Source organism: Lasioglossum baleicum, chromosome 11 (genome assembly GCF_051020765.1).
Source record: "Lasioglossum baleicum chromosome 11, iyLasBale1, whole genome shotgun sequence".
Lineage (NCBI taxonomy): Eukaryota > Metazoa > Arthropoda > Insecta > Hymenoptera > Halictidae > Lasioglossum > Lasioglossum baleicum.
Genome location: NC_134939.1, coordinates 4946099 through 4965437, shown reverse-complemented (window position 1 = coordinate 4965437; position 19339 = coordinate 4946099). Strand labels below are relative to the sequence as shown.

The window sequence follows — 19339 nt, the reverse complement described above, 5'->3', positions numbered from 1 at the left end:
AACGTGAATGTAAACAATAATTTAATACAGGGAACATCTAATGAAGTGATAAAAGACTGTGTATTCGACAGAAAATTTTTTCGAAAACTATAAAATGCTTAAAGCTTGATTTAAACGATTTTTTCCACATCTCTTTATGACAAAATTTGCAAATTGTGCCCATTCCGAGTTACATAGATAAATATTAATGTATAAAAGGGATTAAACGTTAAATGCTTAGGTAAAGTTTGAATTAAATGATTTTTATTCTGAATCTTCTTCTCGAGTTACATAGATAAATATTAATACAGAGTGGAGTAAGTGAGGGTACGTGTTAAAAGAGATCTGAGAAGATAAATTTTATAAGAAGAGGAATAAAAAAACGACTTAACTCGAGTACAACTATTTCTCCGCAATTGAGAAGCGTGCTCGTTTCCCTTGTAGTATCGATATCATCCCCTTCCTTAGATTTGTATTGAAGTCACGTGGCGAGCAGAGTCTTGTTATCAGCGTGTCTCCACCCTCTTTTCTCTCTCCCTCGACATTCCTGTTCTAATAATACAGCTTCTCTGCACTACGATCTCGTGAACAACCTTAAACATTTTTTTTCGTTCACTGGGTTATTTCCTGATTTCAGAAATGTTCTTCCATGAATACAGGTGTCACAGAAGAAATAGTTCAAAATTCAAAGAACCCTTTTGTAACATATAACATCATTGTGTTATTTAGCAAATTTAATATAATATTTTATTTCTTATTTATTTCTTTTCCTGTGAATGAGTTAGTCTCCAATTGGGTAACTACTATAGTTTTATAAACAAAATACATATTGCATAATCTAATTTGTAAGCTGTTGTAAGAATGATGTAAGTATGCATGTCCTATGACTGAGTGTGAGTGTGCATGCCATGACATATGTTTAAGTGTTATATATGTTTTTATCGATTTACGTGTTATATATGTTTTTATTGATTTGCATGTCGCGTTAATGTTTTGTTAACAAATGTATGTTTTACGTTGTGATTTTGTTAAAATAAAATAGACAGTCCCCTGCGAGCGATTGACGAAGCATCACGTCGTGTCGAAACATCTTTACGAATTCCGTGTCGAGCCTCCTTATAAATTAGTAGGTTACGAATTTTTATATCAATCTAATAATTCATCACGTCTCTCATTTAACATTTACTGTACTACTGCTACACGTTGTATCAGCGCCCGCTCTAGCGGTTACGTCTCCCCGGACAAAGAGACAAATTGCCGCCCCTTAAAAATATATACATATATATTTTTTAAATAGAGGGGTACATATTTTTTATCTTTAATAAAAATCAAATCATTTTATTTAAATTTTAATAAAAGAGCATTTATTTTAATAAAAGCAAATTTTCTATTAATTGGGTATTTAACACATCAATATTTTTCTCACACTTATATACAGCCAAAATGGCGCCCCTAAATTTTGACGCCCCGGACAAATGTCCGGGTTGCCCCTCCCCCCCCTAGAGCGGGCCCTGATTATATAAAGCATGTTCAATGACATTATTTCCACGGTATTTATTTCCACCAGTCAATAATGCGTATATAATAAATTTACAGTTAATTTTAAACTCATAAAAACTACGATATTAATCACAATCAACGGTAAACCGATTAATCCCAGTATAACAGCGTTGACGTTTAAACCCAACCTAAATTATTCAGATGATACCAATTAGAATAGATAAAGTTTCAGAATGCAGGGTTTAAGAAAATTAACACTGTTAACAGTAGTGAGCCAATAGTAAGGACCGCGTGGAATCACTTAATTAGTCATGATAATGGTATAAGAGCACGTACGACAGGATATATTGTATATAATCAAGGCTGAATTATATCTACAAAGGGCTGAACGGTACAGGGCATTTATTAGAAGGTGGAGGGTGCTCTAGAATTACGGGCTTCGAACCGTGGTAAGCGGAACGTCTCGCTTTTTCATTTATACGCCCGTAAACGGTCGGTCATTATCGGCCGACACCTTGGACGGTTCTCAAGAATTTACTGCGTGCCGAAGGGGATGGCGCTTATGTAACGATTACTTGGGATAATTTCGTACGCAGCCACGTGATTCGTCGGGGGTGGAAACCGGAAAAAGCTGTTCCATTCGATAGATTTCCAATTAAGCATCTTGGTTTTGGATTTTCGTCGCGAAACATGCAGCAAGAAGTGTGACAACGTTTATTACTAGACTGTGGAGTTTATGCATTCATAACAATAATTCTAATGGAGCGACAACAAGATCAGGAACAACTCTCGAAGCAGTATTTGCAAGACATTTAGACAAAATTGAATCAAGAATATTTATATCATATTTTAGCTATCACAAGCCAATTGTTTCAATCATAGAATCATAGAAAATCATAGATAAAATAATAAACGATCAAAATTTGCGACGCAAAGAAGGAGAGCATATGGGAAAGAAAGAGACATAGTTCATAGCATTTCTATATATTAATATTCTATAAATATTCTTGATTCAATTTTATCTAAATGTCTTGCAAATACTGCATCGAGAGTTGTTCCTAATCTTGTTTGTCGCTTCATTAGGATTATTTACCATTTCCAATCTTAATTTACTTCTAAACATTACTAGACTGCAAGAAGTTTCACTTCTGCCGCGCGTGGTTTTCCACGCGAATGTATTTTTTACTTACCTGACACCTGTCAAAATTTTTCAGGTTAGTTTAGATCAAGGGTTTGGATAATTGTTTATAAATCTTTCAGACGGAACAAAATCCGATGAGAAACTGCATGTGAAAGTAGCTGGAGGTTGATTCTATGTTATCCAATTGCAAATGTTCACAAATTAACTCTGGTTAATTAGTTATTAACAATTGTTGCGCGGGCTGATTGTTTCGGAAGTTCCCATAATGCGTAAGACGAGGAGGGTCGAACTGTGCGACAAAGACAGACATTACATAACATACCACTTCTCCAAAATTTGTTAATAACTAACAATTTAAGCATCAAACCTGCATAAAATTGAAATGGGAATGTAGCCAAGGCTTCATTTTACATTCTACAATCTTAAAAGTTCACCAATGAAGTCTTTAAAGTTAGTAAATTAATATTATGAAAATGTTACTTGTCAAACTATTCGAGGTTATTCGCGAAATTTCGTCACTTCCGTAACGCTAGAAAATTGTAGCCCCCTCAACAAAAAAGTTTCACTTCAAAATAATAATAAATTATATATACACATATATAAAGCAGTAGACATATCTTTTTTTGAAAATTTAAGAACGTCAACGTATTCATTCCAGTTTAATAAAATAATTAAAGGAAGAAAGAAATTTTTATCTAGCTTCTGTGTCTTGGAATCGATGCAGACATTTTTTATTTTGCATAAACATCCGCAGTCTATCTATTACAGAAGGATTCTGGTGTGTCAATCTGACACACATCACTAGATTGCGGATTTGATGCATTTATGACAAAAATGGGAACATGCAATTTAAAGTCGTGGACATGTTAAAAATATTTAAGGGCATCAATGTATTAGTTTTTCAGCTTAATAGGATAATTAAATGGAAGAATACAATTTTTATTTGGCTCCTGATTGAGTCTGCAATCAATGCAAACATTTTTTATTTTGCATAAACATCCGCAGTCTACACATCACTTTCACATTTCTTCAAGTTCATTGTTTCGTAATTGTTACACGACATGTATGCATTCATTGTACAGCCCCCTCAGAATGCAGCTAGATATACAGGGTGAACACCTAAAACAGGCAACCTGAACAACTCGGCTGCTGTCGGTGATATAAAAAATGTGTCGGACGAAACTTGCGTGGTTTCGAGGGTGGCATAATTCCATGTTAATCGTCAGTTCTGTAGGTGGACGCGTAGAGATCATATGAAGGCTAGCTCTGGTTTTCAAATTAGAGTGTGGTGTACTTTTTTCTATGCACTATCTAACGAGGCGATTTAAGTCGCGTGCAGTGACGTGCGACTCAAGGTGATTCAAGATCGTTGAAGGTCAACTACGGTCGGAACTATTTACTAATGTGCAACAAAATACATGATGTGACAAAGAGTGCATTGAATTTTTCACAATTGTCGGAGCTTAAAGCTTCGCAGGGTAAACTGAAGGCGGATATTCAAAAATTTGTACCGAACAAACAAACAGACAAACAGATAGACAAGAAAGCGAGCTAATAAAAACGTGGTAAAATAGAAGAAACTTGTAACAACGCAAACAGAATATTTAATAACACATTAAATGTCATTACTGAATGGCAAAAACAATGCGTTCAACTTGAAAAGCGCCATATTGTAGCGCCAGCGATCTAATCAATCCGATTCTATATACAACAATTAAGACAATATTCAACAATAATAAATTGTTCCAAATTGCAGTATTAAATTCGGGATTTCCTGCGTAATTTTTCGGGACGGGTACGGTATCCCGTGAACAAACTTGCAAATCGCCAATGAATGCACACGGTCCGCGCGACGGTCGTCAGTGTTCCCGCTTTTTAAAATTCGTCCCAACCACCCCTAAAAAGCACGAATAGAAAACGTCCCCCCGTGTGTCCGGTATCCTTCGAAAGTTAGCGAAGCAAACAGACCTACCCCAATTTCTAAAACAAATCAATTCGCTTTATACGTGACAAAGCGAGCGCCGGTTGTATGATTATTAAACCCTCGCCGGAAATTTCACGTGCCAGCGAGCGTGCGGGCGAGCCTTGGCAAAAGTTTTCGCGCAACAGAAAAGCCCATCCCCGAACAGTCGACGACGACGCCGACGACGACTATGAGTGTACTACGTGGCTATGGCTAGGGCTCTACGACGACGGATACGGATACGGCTACGGCAACGGCGATGGCTATGGCAACGAGTATGTCAACGTGGACGAGAGAGAAAAGGCGGGCGTAGAGGCGCTGCGTCGGTGTTGACGAAGCCGTGGTTGGTCGATGCTTTTGATCCATCGAGAATTCGAAAAGGCCGAAGGGAGCCGTTAACCGTATCACAAAGGCCCTCCCGGGCTCCCCTTTTTCTCCGTAGAGGCTCCCGCGAACCATCCGCAAAAAGAGAAAGAGAGCACCGAGACAGAACCGGCAATATACTCGATCGGATTGGCTCATTGAATTTTAAAATCTCAAATAGAGTTAACGCAGACATCAGACGGGGCCCGAGGTACTTCTATCGGTGGCGGCTGCTCGAGAGACGAACCCCGCTTTTAGCCTCGTCCTCCACCACAGCCACTCGTTTTTCGTCCTTTGAGCACGGAAATTCCGGAACGAACCATCACAGCGAAAGGGGAAGAGGCGAACGGAGCGAGAGAGAAACGGGGGGAGAGATGGAGAGAGAGCAAGAGAGACAGATAAAGAGCAGGCCGTTCGTGAAAATTATGCGCTCGGTGATACGCTTCCCTATGTGTTTCGTAATTTCCCATTTTCGTGCGACCAACCGGCCAGTATAATGCCTAACCACTTTTCAAAACTGCTGGTTAATTAATTTACGCTTGGGCCACGGGTCGTGATATTGGGTCCGGCACGCCTTGCAATTTCCGCGTTCTGCGGACGCGTTTATCGCTTTATCGATTAACCGATGGCCCGGGAAAATCGCGTCCTACATGCGATCTCTGGATAAATATTATTAGGTCCCGTCAACCCTAGTCGCTTGATCCGATTAGCCGATTCCAGCATGGACGACAGTCACTTTCGAATGCTAAGATTTCAGCCCGTCTATTTTAACGCTCGACATGACTTCACTGACATTTTCTTCTCGACTACGGTGAATGTATCAGCGAGTGACCAGTTAAGAGTAACATCGTGCTACAATTAATTATAACTTGGTCCCTTTTGGTGAAACAAATAACGAGAGAGATTTTTAGACTTACCTTCCAACGTCTTTTCTCGTTGCTTGTTTACTTCTACTGTCAGTTAAAAATTAATGAAATGCTAAAATTGTAGTCAAAGCAGGTGTGCCAGGTGACGACCATGGAATAGCTAGCAAATGAATGAAACAAACAAATAGTATAGTACTTTCTCTTTTCTCATATACAGTTGTCATTTTACTTCTACTGTCAGCTAGAAATTGTAGTCAGAGCAGATGTCCCAGTAGTAAGCACTACCACTACAGAATAGCTGGCAAATGAATAAAACAAACAAATAGTATAGTACTTAAACAATGCCTTGCAACCTCTTTTCTTATATACAGTTGTCATTTTACTTTTACTGTCAGCTAGAAATTGTAGTCAGAGCAGATGTCCCAGTAGTAAGCACTACCACCACAGAATAGCTGGCAAATGAATAAAACAAACAAATAGTATAGTACTTAAACAATGCCTTGCAACCTCTTTTCTTATGTACACAGTTGTCATTTTACTTTTACTGTCAGCTAGAAATTGTAGTCAAAGCAGATGTCCCACTAAGCACTACCACTCCAGAATAGCTAGCAAATGAATAAAACAAACAAATAATAAAATAACGAAACACTGCCTTTATTCACAATATTCCATGCACTAGGAACACGTGTAACAAAACATAGTTTGTATTAATAATAACCTCGTAATTTTCAATCATAGATAATTATACGATAGAAAGAATCTTCAGGCACGATCTATAGGGTGTTCGCGTCATTAATAGCCAGAAAACTATTGATTTGAAAACAATTAAAGAGGAAAAAGTTATACTTTTCTTCACAAGCAACGTAATGGTGTTTGTAATTTTTTAAAATCTGCATCTCTGCTAATAATAAACAACGATTTCAATCGTATATGACATAATGACCTTCAAGATCATACAAGGTCAGAAATGTTTAAAAAAAAAAAAAACGCTGACTAGTAATGACGCGAACAGTCTGTACACCGACAGTTGCTGAAAATGTATAATTAATGTCTCCTTCTGTTAGTATTTATTTGAAAACTGTCGCCCATTGGTGCTCGGTCAGTTACTGGTACACTCACCCTAGTTCTGTGACTATACAGGGTGGTCCACGTAAATGTAACTTATTTCTGGCATTTCTCTCTGATTAAAATGACACCAAACACGATATAATTTCAACTGTATTTAGTGGTTTAATCGACGGTGAAAGTTTCGAGCGCAAGGAAGGACAGCGACAACGCGGGCCTTTGAACTGTGCCGGCGACGGCGACTGTCCGCGTCTCTTTCTTTCCCATACGCTGTTCTTCCACTAAATACACCACTAAATACAGTTAAAATTATATTGTGTTTGGTGTCATTTTACTCAGACAAATACCAGAAATAAGGTAGCGAAAGTTCCATAAAAAAATAATGAAAAATAAACAATTCTATCATTGCCATTACATTGTGAGAACTCACGGGCCTTTAAACTGTGCCGGCGACGGCGACACAATTCGGCCACGCGATCCGTATTTCATTCTGTCCTTCTCTATGTTCGGCTTTTCGATTGAAGTCTCGTCGCGGTAGACGCAGTCATAAAAAAATAGTGTCTCCTACACCATCGCCGATCGTGCAGAACACGGCTATTGGACACCGATTGAGGACTTACGCGACTTGGTGACTTTTATTATTTTAATGCGGAACATTATATCCGAAGAAACGTAAGATGTAAATGTTAACTCATCAATTTGAATACAAAAACATCGAAAAGTAACACTATTTACCTTGTTATTTATCGATTTTTTATCATTGTGTCAATGTTACACCGAGGGACAGATTCAGTTCGTGAAATGAGGGACGGATGAGGGTTAATAACACGACCTTGAAGTGACCTCTGACTTCGAGAATTGTCAAATTTGACGATATGCAAATACTTGATTTATTATTATAAACGAATAGCTGAACCAGGAAATACATAGCGTGAATTTAGGGTCGCATGAATCCTGGAACACGGCGCGCATTAAACGCCTTCGAAACGCATTTGACGTTGGGGTAGGTCTTCTTCCGTTGGCTGTTCCTTCGAATACGAAGGGCGAGGGTGGCCGTAATTCGTCATAACGTTTCTTTTTTTGTATCCTAGCCCAATGTCGGATCCGTTGCCCGATTGTGGACAGGGACTCCTAAGCTCTCACACACAGCATCGTGTTAGGATCGTGACGTCAATATATGTAGAACAGGATTTAACAGATATGAATATTGTTTTATTCAAAGATAAAAAAAAATTATGGAACTTTTAATAGCTTCTGGTGAAGTAGGCTTCACACATGGACTGTAGAATTTTTTGGAAAATATCTTTATGTCACAAGTTCCAATGAGAACAGATCTGAAAAAAATCTGGAAGTAAGTAGATAAATAAAAAAATATGAAAATAAAAATTTTCTATTACATAAAGGCACTTTGATTTTTTTTATTAAAGACTACGGATCTTTCTACAAAATAAAAATGTGTTATCAACTGCTGGAATCAGAAAATAAAAATAATAAATTAAAGAGAATGATCTTCCCCCTTGATAATTTTAATAGATTGAAAATAGAATATTGGTAATAATGAAATTCTTTTAATCTTTCTATGACTCTAAATTTTATCAATTTTATCATAAATGCATAAAATTCAGTAATTATGAATGAAACACGAAGTGTAAAACGAAAATGAATAGAATAATGTCGGAGAATATTCTGTGCAATCATTTCTCTGAGGAGCGCGTGGAGTTTAATAATTAAAAATCTCTATGTTCGCCATTAGTGACGCTTCTACTTACTTCAGTTCAGAAAGCACGTAGACAATGGTGAATCGTCTGACAGTGAAATAATAAAGTACGTAATCTTTTAAATAGCTGTTTTCTTGGATTGCAGAGAAGGGTGATCCGTGAGAGGGGAGTAGATCAAGAAGGAACGCGCACGATGGATTTTACGTGCCGGTTAAATGCGTTGTCCGCTAATTGCTTTTTTTACGATCGCCTTCTGATCGCGGCTCGGTAGGATAGAGCTGAATTCGTCGGATTTCGAGCGGTTGTCACGTCGGATCGATCGTAAAAAGCCTGCCGGAAGCTGCGCCGAATCGACTGTAAAATCGAACGTTCTGCGTTATTGAGCCTGAAATATTAATGGAGGGGCGGGCCGATGTTCCCGGGCAACCAAGGAACTCGGTTACATTGTGGTTAACGCGGGATCGTTAGACGACGAGACCGATGTAACGACTTCCCGGAGATTTTGTTAGAATCGGCATTAGACGGAATAGTCTTCGAAATATCGAGGATATCGAAAAAGGTAATCCACTTTCTTTCTCTATACTTAATTTCTTCTTCCCTTAGAAATTTGTACCGCAACTTTGATTCATGGGCCCATAATCATGAAACTGTCACATTATTTTAAACTAAATTAAATCAATGTAATTTTTACGATACTCTAAAAAATGAACTGTTGGATAGAATTCATTTAGTGTTAATATCCTTCTCTTTTAAATATCTCGAAACAAGAAATATATGACTTAAACCACTTTCATAATTATGGGCACATAGTAACACTAAATCTATCAAGCACTAAAATCGATTAAAATGTTTTTTCTTTCAAAAATGGCAAGACACAACCCAAATTGCTTGGGTTTTACCATTAAATCAATTTTAACGCTTACAATTTTCAACGATTGGATAAATGTTAACAATCCAATTTTGGTTATGCTCGTACTCAAAGTTGTGCAGAATTACAATTGAATTACTCCAGGAATTATAATTACAAAGTAATTGAATTACAATGTAATTCAGTTATATTGTAATTTATAATTAAAATCTTCATTCAATTAAATTACAACGTAATTTGTAATTGCAATGGAGTACAATTATAAAATACATTGTAATTAAATTACATTAATTACGAATTACGATATAATTAAATTCAAATTAAAAATTAAAGAATAATAAAGTAATAGGTGGTAAGAGAAGAGATTGACAAATCCATGTGAAGGTTTCAAACAGAAGGAATTTATTATTTATAAATTTATAATATCTGAACAGAAATAACCTCTGCGTTACACATTTTTTAAATTTCAAACATAAACATGAAAAGCAAAAGAAGGAAACATGTCCCTACTTTATCTAGGTTGTGATATATATTGAAGGAAAAAATAACGACAATCATCTAATGAGACTCATTAAACAAACATTAATATTATATGTAAGTAAAATTAAAAAGTAAAAGAAAGAAGGAACGTTTTTAGCTTACCACTAACCAATAATAGGATCACTTTGACTGCTTATAGGTTCATTTTAATTATCAGTCAGCTTTAAATTAGTTTTCATGAATACTCTTTTTTCAAACATCTTGTCACTAAGGTTGCTTGATTTTGGAACTTCTTCAAAGTTCTGGGCTATAATTAGGAGAGCTGTATTTTAATTATATTGTATTTCAATTACACATCTGATTAAAATACTCAGTAATTGAATTAATTGAAAGGTTTGAATTATGTAATTCAGTTACGACGTAGTTGAATTACTATATAATTAAAATACAATGTAATTGAATTAGCACAACTCTGCTCGTACTCGTCTCGTGCGATAGAACAACTTTATGAAAAGTAAAAAGAATTTCACACACGCGCCAGTAATAATGCTCCTTACACTGGGGTGGTTAAATTGAAAATGAAATGCAGGACAAATACGTCGAATAGGTAAATACCCACCGCTCCCATGTGAAACGAATCGTCAAACATTAATTTCATTTGAACACCATCATTATTCGAGATAGCTCTTGTTTTAAGGATTTCCATCGGCGCGGCGTTCGCAGCGACTCGTTTTATGCGCTCGTTAGAAGCCAGCCTTTCAAGAACGCGGCATTTCTTCTTTCATCAAGCTAGAATGAAAACAGGAAATCATCTAGGCATTCTGAAATTACATTGTACCATTTTACGATCCTCCTTCGAGCAATATAATCCGAAATAATTCATTCGTTTGGGCGCAATCTAATTGCAGGACTCGTTAACAACCGCGAAGCGCAATAAAAATTAAATTGATGACGACGTGCGAGGATTGATGATGTCCCGGAATTTTTCCCCGTGATCGTAACATCCGAGGGGAGACTGCTTTAGAAACGCCTTATCCGATAGTTCTTAATGCTGCACGCTGAAAGGGAGAAGTTTCTGTAAATTCCACGTATCTCGCGCGTAACAACAACTCCAGGTAGGATAATGTTCCCCGGAGTCACTGACTTCCGGCCTCCAGAAACTTTCTCGAAAGGGGTGTCATTGATGCAAGCTCTTCGATTCAAAGTCATCAAGCTGGGTGGACTACTATTTTGTTTGCGCGTTGCACAGAAAGTTGAACAACGTTCCAACAATGTTTGACACAGCGACTACTGAACAGAGTTCTCCTCAGGCCCGCGTCATCGTCATTTGACCGAGTTGCTGACGACTGCGTAACTTATTTTCGGATTATGAGTCATAATTTGTGATCAGTAGACTGCGGATTTTATGTATTTGTGACAAAAATGGGAACGTACGATTTAAAACAGTGGAGGCATAATAAAGATTTAATACCACCAGTACCATAGTGTAATACCATAGTTTCACCTCAATAAGATAATTAAAAAAAGAATTAAATTTTTATATGGCTCCTGTGTCTAGCAATCAATGCAAATATTCTTTATTTTGCATGAAAGATCCGCAGTCTAGTGATCAGTCTGCGGTTTTGTATACAAAATATAAAATATAGGGGCTACATATACATTTGTTTCTTTCCTTATGAATTGTTGATTTGAAGATGACACAACAGTATTTTTAAATTCTCTCAATGTTTTCACTGGATTGCATTTGATCCACTTATTTTCATAGTAACCCTTAACATTTATTGTGGAATGACAAACGTGCTTATTTACAATCTCAAGTTATGGTGTCTGTTGTCGCTCAACTTAGGGATCACACTGGGAGCAAGTTTCGTATTATATTGTAAAGCCTTGATCTAAGAAAACCCTCAGCTCCGTGCTTTTCGTAGATCCCGTAGTTCTGCTATTTCTTGCCGACCAAGGTCATTGCTAGATTTTGCTCATATCAGTAGATAAATGATTACAACATACAGTAAGAAAAATTACAAAACGACATTTATAAAAAAATTCTTGTTCAAGTTACATGACAAATATTACTTTTTATTTTAGCTACTGTAAAATTGATTGTCTCATTATTATTCTTAATAATTGTACTGTATCAGAAAGGAAGCTTAAAATCTGTCTTCTTTATAATAATTCCGAATGAAATGATTAGATTAGGTTTCTGGGGGTGGGTTATTGCTTCAAGATTGAAATTGCTATGACGTAGAAAGATCTGTTAAGTTTACAGAGCACTAACAGTGGCAATTCTGGATTATTTTGTAGAAATAAGAATATATTTAGTCAGCCTTTCAGCGGCTTTTACCATAATATTATATCCCAAGGAATAAATGTGTTGAATACATTTTCTATAAATGCATCTTTACAATCCCAGTAAATTAAAAAATTTAGAGTTAAATCTAGCGTTAAATAATCCTTACCCACAGACGACAGACTGCGCGATTAGATGCAGCTCCCGGAAAGTTCAAATTGACAGAAACTTGCGGCGACGGGGCAGGTCTTTCTCGGCGTCGCGAAACACTAGGTAGAAACAGAGTCCCAAGATCTGGAATAGTTCGAAAGCTGACCCAAATCTGCGTGAGCAGTGGACAGAGGCGAAGAATTCGAAATTTCTAAAACTCGGTGGGTAGAGCTCAGTGGCGCTCTCTAGCGAGTCAGTTGCCAATCGATACGAGGATTCGAGGGTAGACGTATCTTTGAGATGGGGGATTAGGGTGCGGCGACGTGCAGAGGCCAGAGAAAAGCTCGAGGAACGTGGCGACGAGGGGGTGGAAGTAGGTGGAAGAAGGAAGGCTGGATCATTGGAATTGCGGAGGGTTGCCAGGGCCGTAGAGGGAGGGGGCAGAAGGTAAAGAGGGTCGATTCAGCGCTGGACCAAGGTCCACTCTCACTTGCCGGGAGGGAGAAGACGCGAAACCTGCGATGGCGGGGGCGGGGATACGGGGGTTGGGGGTTGACTGAAGGGTGTGAGAGATGAAGAGGGCTGCGGAGGACACGAGTGAGAGCGAATCGAGAGCGAGAGTGAGACTGGCTTGACGGGTAGTCGAAGGGGTGAGATGCGAAATGGTTGCTTCCTCTCTGTTCCTCGGCCTCTCTCCTTTCGGCGACTTCTCTCTCGTTTAGCCGGCGTTCTCCTACACGGAGAAAGTGAACAGTGGTGGCCAACCTCTCATTCTCGCCCACCGGAAAGCCTAAGAAACTTTCCGAATTATTTCCTCGGTGAAAGGGAGGACATTTTCGGCAAGCATCCGCGTATCACGGGTTTCGCGACTCGTTTACTAGACACTTTCGTCCGGGCCCAGAAACTGCAGAACGAATTCTTCTGCGTTGGATATAGTTGACCTACTTTGTTTCGCCCCGAACTGTCTTTCGCAAAGCTGCGTACAGTTTCGCTTGTCCTCGAAACGCGTGCAAAGTTCACTGCTTGGAATTTTAAATTGTTCAGCGCTCGCCGGAAACATTAAATTGGAATTACCGCTGTAAGTTCCTTGGAAATTTTAACAATCGATCGGCTTATGTTTTCGAGTTTCGATAGAACTTTTTTCGGAGGTGATTCCGTCATCGTTATAACAAAGTGTTCGTACACACAAGTGACTGATTTCGGCGATGCGATTGTCGAGTACGAACTCTCACGCGCTTATAAAATAAATGATGAAACGAGTGGCAGAAATAGTAAAATAATTTGATGGTAGTCATGACTGGTTTCGTTCAAATTCAGACGCATCGAATTTTTTTACACATTTTTGAACCGTTTTCTTTGACATCACATTTTTCTATTGGACCTAATATAAATAAATAATTATCTGGACCTTTTAAATCTGGGTCCAAATGGTCATCTCGTCATCCGAGGATTAAATTTATAATAAACATGGCTAAAGTGAAATACACATTTTTATTCAACTTCCGTGTCTCAGAATTTATTCACACAATTTTTAGTTTGCATAAATATCCGTAATTAATGATAGCAAACGAAGGTGCTTAGCGCATAAATGAAATATACTATGTTGTGACCTTTATAACAATCTGTTAGGTCGTGCACTATGAAATTATTTCATATTATTTGCAATTTAATAGTGCAAATGGTTTTTCGATTGAATATCAAGAAATTGTATGTTCCTTTTGAATTATTATTATTATTATCTAACAATTTATATATAATTCTTCGTCCATTACTTTCCTAAAGGCTGCGTGCCTTTTAGAATTCAATCAAATTGCGAACAATATGAAATCCGAAATTTCACATTGACCTAACACGTTTACACCGAAACACGCATAGATTTTATATCGAGTGTCCGACACTGTTTATACTAGCACTGTTATCGGTGCTCGTATTAGTCTATTATGTTTAGCATTTTTCTTTTAATCTACCGTTGTCCGATGGTTAAAAGCAAGTGGCTCACGTTCCGCGAATTATCGGTTGAACGTTTCGGCTCCAGTTGATCGTGTCGTTAATTGGGTAACTCGAGTCGTGATCGGCCGGTAATAACTGGTTACCCGATTGGTAGTTTGTAACAAAATTTTTGCAATGTGTACACTGTCGGCGATCGTGTTGCCGCGACTATAATTGAGGGTCGCGTCAGATTATTATTTTCCGCGTGGCACGGAAACATACGTCTATTATTGTCTCGCTTCTCTTCTTCTTTCTTTCATTCTACCAACAGTCAACCGCGGAGATTAATGACACTGTGATTTTACGGTTGCCTGATAGGAACACAGTAATTCCCCTTGAATCGGTAAATGCGACCCTGGATAATTAATTTCGCTGTACCGGCAATAACCTACCAATCGCATTGCTTCCACACAAGAAAGTTCGTTCCCTTTGTTTCGCATGTCTCGTATCGCAGATCTACGAAAAGATCCAGGCATTTATCTTACAGATTTATTAGTCCAGTTACATCGTGTAATGTACAATATCGAATTTTCATTATTCGTGGGATTACCGTTCAAATAATTCAACACTAACACGTGTCCAACCGTCGATATGTTCAGTTTTATTCCGATACAAGACCACACTTTTTACCACGCTTATACATATTAGCTTGCCGTGTCGTTGTTGTATGCGTCAAATCTTGTAATCGAATTTTAGACCACTTCACGATGAGCTAGAGACTTGAAACTTTAAACATAGCTCAGACATGGATGACAATGAAATATTAAAAAACAAATTTTAGAAAAATGTGCGTCTAGGAGAAAAATAGTTTAACTATTATCCATCACACCTCGCAGCGCGACGCTCGGTAGTACGTCATCACGTTCAGCGATCCCCACTCCGCGCGCCAGCGCTCCCTACTCCATTACACGTTCTCACTCCGACTCATCCCCACTTCGCACCGAAGGAGCTCAGTGTGGTGCAGTGTCGCCAGACTGAGAAAATCGAGGGGAATTAAGTACCCCCTCTCTGATGACCAGTCCAGTCTACGGCACGGGCACCGTGGTCTACGATCTTAGTGGGGAACGTTGGAGTGTGCGTTCCACGCTTTTATTTTTATAGTCACTAATGTCATAATTTTAGTCAAATATATTAAATTTTTGGGATAACCAGGAAAAAAATTATTTTCACCTTTTTAGCACATTTTAATATAAGCGTGGTTTTTAAAAAGTCTTTTTTTACATAGTTTTTATTTCGAAATAAGAAAATCACTATTTCCCCTTCTTCTTTTGAAGTTGTTTGAACAAGAGGGTATGTCTATGCTTTTCAACAAAAGATATCGCTGAAGGATTTATAGTTTGTTGCTACATTCGAGCCTCTCCCACATCCTCAACAAAGACAAGCCGTAGAGGTACCCTCTTCCGAAGTAAGACGACAGCCTGTCCCGAGCCTTCGTATATCGGAATAAAACTGTATTAGTGAATTATCGGTGTGTAAGTCGGTTATGGTTAACTCAAGTTTACGTTGTAAAAATGATTACTGGAACAGAAGCTAAATGGAAGATCATTTCTTTCATTAATAATTTTAAATGTGACTCCCACTAATATTCGGACACTCTTAAAAACACCATAACTTTTTAAATATTGGAATATGCTACTTGAAATTTTTGAAGAAGTTTAGAACAATTGGTTCGCTACACAACGTGACAAAAATTTGTAAAAAAAACTGCAAGTTGTCGGAATTACAGAGAAAATACTGAAAGTAGTATTTTTCAACTTTTTTATGTGGGCTTTATATAGAAAATTTAGGAAACACGTTTCGTAGATCTGTATTAATTAAACGTATTCTGAAAATTTCATCAAAATCGATCGACGTTATAATGAACTACAAACGTCTAAAGATTGTACAAGACAATTTGAACTTTTTTTTTTAAGTTGGAACAATAGGTTTGCTACACAACGTGAAAACAATTTTTGGAGAAAATTACAAGTTGTCGGGATTGCAGAGAAAATACACGTTTCACAGATCTGTATCAATGAAACATATTTTGAAAATTTCAACAAAATCGATCGACGTTGTAAAGAGCTACAAACGTTTAAAGACGGTAGAAATTGCAGGTTTTCACGATTTTCGATTCTTACATCTTTCGATGTCTGTCGTTTTTCCCAGCATCAACCGATTTCGATTAAGCTTTCACAGTGCATATAATAATTGACACAAATCTACAAAACGTATTTTAAAAATTTTTAATATAGGCCCACATTAAAAAGTTGTAAAATGCAACTTTTAGTATTTTCTCTACAATTCCAACCAAATGCAATTTTTCAAACAATTTCTGTTGACATCCTGTAGTAAACTAATTGCTCTAGCTTCCCAAAGAAGCTCAAATCGCATAGTCCAATATTAAAACAGTTATGGTGTTTTTAAGAGTGTCCGAATATTAGTGGGAGACACTGTATATGTTGAAAATAATTTATCACTACCAATTTAAAGCGATTTTATATAAGATCCAAATTGTTTATCCATCCAATAGAACATTCACTAATTGTTTATAAGATTAATATACTACTGTGTATGAAAATGAAGTTATTTGATTCCCGGATAAATTCGATTATCGATACTGTGCATGTAATGATGTGTTTGGACAAGCAAGGGTTCGCTGTATTCATGAGACCTTCGCGAGTGCAGTAATTACGTTCGTGTCGAATCGTGCAATTTTTCATCCAGTCCGTGACGCAGACCGGAAATCGGCAACCGAAGAAATCACAACTTCTATACGCGAGCCGCGCCGATTGGCCAACGTAGAACCAGCTGCCATGTTGGAAATAATTAAACGGAACGCAGGAAACGGATAAAAAAAAGAGAGAGAGAGAGAGAGAGAGAAAATATCGTCTGCAAATAATAATGGTATTTTGCTTCGAGACTGCGGCCAAGATCTGGTTCAAAATTAACGCCGAGACGCCACGGAGTTCTGAACGCATGCAAACTTAATTACACGCAACACCGCGATTCCGTTTCGTCTATGATATGTGCAAATTTAATTGAACAACAAGTCTTGCAGAATTTAGCATACCTTCGCGGTTGTCGCAAATGATTCACGAATGTTAATAGTGATAACATCTACGCTACGCGTAGCTGACATTATCCATTTTCCAATCATGCACTTTTTACATTCAGAAAATTCGATTCTTGGAACCACAAATTTTTATTGCATTATTTTGTTGATTTAATTTGTTGCCTGATAATGGTTGATTTAATTTGTTGTTTTATAATGATTTAATTTGTTGCTTTATAATAGGTATTAATTTGTTGTTTGATAATAGTTCATTTAATTTGTTGCTTTAAAATAGGTATCAATTCGTTGTTTGATGATAGTTGATTTAATTTTTTGCTTTATAATAGGTAATTCAATTTGTTGTTTGATAATAGTTGATTTAATTTTTGTTGCTTTATAATAGTTGACTTATATAATTTGTTGTTTGATAATAGTTGATTGAATTAGTTGCTTTATAATAGTTGATTTAATTAATTGTTTGATAATAGTTGATTTAATTTGTTTGTTTGACAATATATGATTTAATAATAATGAAGAATTTTTAGAAGCGTACACTATTTTGTACAGGATTTCCACAAAAGTGTTTCCTTGAATTATTAACTAAAACCACGAGCCAATCAGAGCGCGACTACTGGTGGCTCGCGCTGAGCCTGACGTCGGCATTGGCCGAGTCATAACTCCTTAACGAAGACGCGGAGAACATTTTCGCAAAGGAAAAAGTTATTCAGATGATCTCAGGAATCATCAGGAATCAGGATTTTCAAGGAAACATTTTTGGGACACCCTTTATGACTAAAAATAATATATTTACACGTTATACAATACTGTAAAAAACACTATAAAAATTACAGAAATATATCGGCTATGACTGTGGTAATTTTGCTGGTGTTCGCAATGCAATGTCAGCAATTGTGATAATCACAATGGTACGCACCAATTCTTTAGTGAAAAATAAATGACCTACTGAATTTCATTAACACTAAGTCTACCGGGCTTTAAAAGTAACTGGTATTTACATGTTCCCTTATAAAAATAACAAGATTGATTTTATGTATTCAGAAATTATTTTTATTACATCAATAATCGTAAAATAAAAAATCACGAACCGGTCATTTTGACCGGTGATGGTAGGTTTAATGTTAAGGAAACCAAACTTATACTAATAACGTAGCAGCTGATGCGACATAAAACTTTAAAGAGAAAAAAATAGAGATACCAAAAAGCAAAAACACATCAAACTGCATCGATTGTGGGGGGAAACAGGAATAAAATAAAAATTGATTTCATCCTTTAATGACATCATTGCATTAAAAATAAACATTACAATATTCTTAAATTTTTCTAATCTTTTATTGTTTTATATTTCACCCAGCCAATTTCTTCACAAATGCATAAAAGTCCGCAGTCTATTAATGAAGAATGCATGTAATTTTTAGCGGAACTATGGAAATTTCGCTGACTGCGTCGCGATCACACGAGGTGAGTTCCGACGTAGTAATAAATTCGTAAGGTCGATGGGACTTGGACAAGGAGAAATTTTCCTGGTTATCATAGCGACGTGTCGTCCGGGTTGAATCCGAAAGGTGGGAGGCTCCGAGGGTTCGGAAAAAGACGAGCATGCAAATGAACCGACCGGTTGAATTTTCTCGGCGTGGCTCCAGCTACGTGGCCCCCATGAGTGCGTGTGCTCTGGTACGTGTATTTGTAAATACGGGGTGTGCGAACACATTTCTCTTTCTCGGCGTGCTCGTTTACGGCCACGTATGGAAGCGTATTCGGGGTGGAAAGCGTCCATCCTCCCTGCGCGAGACGAAACTAAGGGGAAATTGACCAGTGCACAGTGGTTCTCTCTCTTGTCTCTTCCATCCACGCAGTTCCCAGCGCTTCACAGGCTTCTTATTCCTGAAAACACACGCGCGAAGAACAAGTGCGTTCC

General features: G+C 37.5%; 1 long non-coding RNA gene across 2 annotated transcripts; it reads right to left on the bottom strand.

Moving 5' to 3' along the window:
* Positions 1 to 9849: 9849 nt before the first annotated feature.
* LOC143213304 (uncharacterized) lies at positions 9850 to 13323 on the bottom strand. 2 transcript variants are annotated; one of them, XR_013009944.1, is made up of 3 exons: positions 12400 to 13323; positions 10563 to 10732; positions 9850 to 10265 (listed from the first exon to the last, which is right to left on the bottom strand). It is a non-coding gene; the product is annotated as an uncharacterized LOC143213304 (long non-coding RNA). The 2 variants fall into 2 exon arrangements; XR_013009945.1 differs by having other exon boundaries at positions 9850 to 10250.
* Between the last annotated feature and the right edge of the window lie 6016 nt (positions 13324 to 19339).